General features: G+C 47.4%; 5 non-coding genes and 4 pseudogenes across 5 annotated transcripts in view; all 9 read right to left on the reverse strand.

Moving 5' to 3' along the window:
- Nucleotides 1-57: 57 nt before the first annotated feature.
- LOC146228152 (5S ribosomal RNA) lies at nt 58-166 on the reverse strand (annotated as a pseudogene).
- Nucleotides 167-322: 156 nt separating this feature from the next.
- LOC146228153 (5S ribosomal RNA) lies at nt 323-441 on the reverse strand. The gene has a single exon (XR_014742489.1). It is a non-coding gene; the product is annotated as a 5S ribosomal RNA (ribosomal RNA).
- Nucleotides 442-623: 182 nt separating this feature from the next.
- On the reverse strand, nt 624-732 carry LOC146228154 (5S ribosomal RNA; annotated as a pseudogene).
- A 194-nt stretch (nt 733-926) lies between these two features.
- Nucleotides 927-1,035, reverse strand: LOC146228155 (5S ribosomal RNA; annotated as a pseudogene).
- A 172-nt stretch (nt 1,036-1,207) lies between these two features.
- Nucleotides 1,208-1,316, reverse strand: LOC146228156 (5S ribosomal RNA; annotated as a pseudogene).
- A 168-nt stretch (nt 1,317-1,484) lies between these two features.
- Nucleotides 1,485-1,603, reverse strand: LOC146228157 (5S ribosomal RNA). The gene has a single exon (XR_014742490.1). It is a non-coding gene; the product is annotated as a 5S ribosomal RNA (ribosomal RNA).
- Nucleotides 1,604-1,777: 174 nt separating this feature from the next.
- LOC146228158 (5S ribosomal RNA) lies at nt 1,778-1,896 on the reverse strand. Its single transcript, XR_014742492.1, has one exon. It is a non-coding gene; the product is annotated as a 5S ribosomal RNA (ribosomal RNA).
- Nucleotides 1,897-2,092: 196 nt separating this feature from the next.
- Nucleotides 2,093-2,211, reverse strand: LOC146228159 (5S ribosomal RNA). The gene has a single exon (XR_014742493.1). It is a non-coding gene; the product is annotated as a 5S ribosomal RNA (ribosomal RNA).
- A 184-nt stretch (nt 2,212-2,395) lies between these two features.
- LOC146228160 (5S ribosomal RNA) overlaps nt 2,396-2,500 on the reverse strand; it is a 119-nt gene continuing 14 nt past the window's right edge. The window contains exon 1 of the ribosomal RNA XR_014743202.1: nt 2,396-2,500. This exon is cut by the window's right edge and continues 14 nt beyond it. This is a non-coding gene — a ribosomal RNA (5S ribosomal RNA).

The raw sequence follows: 2,500 nt of genomic DNA on the forward strand, positions 1-2,500 counted from the left end.
ATGAAGGACTACTTGTGCATATTGCAAGATTTCAGTTTCTAAGTGAATGAGCAAAAGAGCATACAGCACCTGGTATTCCCAGGCGGTCTCCCATCCAAGTACTAACCAGGCCCGACCCTGCTTAGCTTCCGAGATCGGGCGTTGCCAGGCTGGTATGGCCGTACGAAATAAGTTGACAACCATAGGCTACTTATCCATATACAGATTTGGCAATTGACAATGCAAGGTGGTCTCTCTCTCGTGTCAAAATGAAAACAGCTTCCAGCCCCTTTCATGAAGGACTACTTGTGCATATTGCAAGATTTCAGTTTCTAAGTGAATGAGCATACAGCACCTGGTATTCCCAGGCGGTCTCCCATCCAAGTACTAACCAGGCCCGACCCTGCTTAGCTTCCGAGATCAGACGAGATCGGGCGTTGCCAGGCTGGTATGGCCGTACGAAATAAGTTGACAACCATAGGCTACTTATCCATATACAGATTTGGCAATTGACAATGCAAGGTGGTCTCTCTCTCTCTCTCTCTCTCTCTCTCGTGTCAAAATGAAAACAGCTTCCAGCCCCTTTCATGAAGGACTACTTGTGCATATTGCAAGATTTCAGTTTCTAAGTGAATGAGCAAAAGAGCATACAGCACCTGGTATTCCCAGGCGGTCTCCCATCCAAGTACTAACCAGGCCCGACCCTGCTTAGCTTCCGAGATCGGGCGTTGCCAGGCTGGTATGGCCGTACGAAATAAGTTGACAACCATAGGCTACTTATCCATATACAGATTTGGCAATTGACAATGCAAGGTGGTCTCTCTCTCTCTCTCTCTCTCTCTCTCTCTCTCTCTCTCGTGTCAAAATGAAAACAGCTTCCAGCCCCTTTCATGAAGGACTACTTGTGCATATTGCAAGATTTCAGTTTCTAAGTGAATGAGCAAAAGAGCATACAGCACCTGGTATTCCCAGGCGGTCTCCCATCCAAGTACTAACCAGGCCCGACCCTGCTTAGCTTCCGAGATCGGGCGTTGCCAGGCTGGTATGGCCGTACGAAATAAGTTGACAACCATAGGCTACTTATCCATATACAGATTTAGCAATTGACAATGCAAGGTGGTCTCTCTCTCTCTCTCTCGTGTCAAAATGAAAACAGCTTCCAGCCCCTTTCATGAAGGACTACTTGTGCATATTGCAAGATGTCAGTTTCTAAGTGAATGAGCAAAAGAGCATACAGCACCTGGTATTCCCAGGCGGTCTCCCATCCAAGTACTAACCAGGCCCGACCCTGCTTAGCTTCCGAGATCGGGCGTTGCCAGGCTGGTATGGCCGTACGAAATAAGTTGACAACCATAGGCTACTTATCCATATACAGATTTAGCAATTGACAATGCAAGGTGGTCTCTCTCTCTCTCGTGTCAAAATGAAAACAGCTTCCAGCCCCTTTCATGAAGGACTACTTGTGCATATTGCAAGATGTCAGTTTCTAAGTGAATGAGCAAAAGAGCATACAGCACCTGGTATTCCCAGGCGGTCTCCCATCCAAGTACTAACCAGGCCCGACCCTGCTTAGCTTCCGAGATCAGACGAGATCGGGCGTTGCCAGGCTGGTATGGCCGTACGAAATAAGTTGACAACCATAGGCTACTTATCCATATACAGATTTAGCAATTGACAATGCAAGGTAGTCTCTCTCTCTCTCTCTCTCGTGTCAAAATGAAAACAGCTTCCAGCCCCTTTCATGAAGGACTACTTGTGCATATTGCAAGATTTCAGTTTCTAAGTGAATGAGCAAAAGAGCATACAGCACCTGGTATTCCCAGGCGGTCTCCCATCCAAGTACTAACCAGGCCCGACCCTGCTTAGCTTCCGAGATCAGACGAGATCGGGCGTTGCCAGGCTGGTATGGCCGTACGAAATAAGTTGACAACCATAGGCTACTTATCCATATACAGATTTAGCAATTGACAATGCAAGGTAGTCTCTCTCTCTCTCTCTCTCTCTCTCTCTCTCTCTCTCTCTCGTGTCAAAATGAAAACAGCTTCCAGCCCCTTTCATGAAGGACTACTTGTGCATATTGCAAGATGTCAGTTTCTAAGTGAATGAGCAAAAGAGCATACAGCACCTGGTATTCCCAGGCGGTCTCCCATCCAAGTACTAACCAGGCCCGACCCTGCTTAGCTTCCGAGATCAGACGAGATCGGGCGTTGCCAGGCTGGTATGGCCGTACGAAATAAGTTGACAACCATAGGCTACTTATCCATATACAGATTTAGCAATTGACAATGCAAGGTAGTCTCTCTCTCTCTCTCTCTCTCTCTCTCTCGTGTCAAAATGAAAACAGCTTCCAGCCCCTTTCATGAAGGACTACTTGTGCATATTGCAAGATTTCAGTTTCTAAGTGAATGAGCAAAAGAGCATACAGCACCTGGTATTCCCAGGCGGTCTCCCATCCAAGTACTAACCAGGCCCAACCCTGCTTAGCTTCCGAGATCAGACGAGATCGGGCGTTGCCAGGCTG

Source organism: Hypomesus nipponensis, chromosome 24 (genome assembly GCF_054491055.1).
Source record: "Hypomesus nipponensis isolate SF chromosome 24, ASM5449105v1, whole genome shotgun sequence".
NCBI classification, from domain to species: domain Eukaryota; kingdom Metazoa; phylum Chordata; class Actinopteri; order Osmeriformes; family Osmeridae; genus Hypomesus; species Hypomesus nipponensis.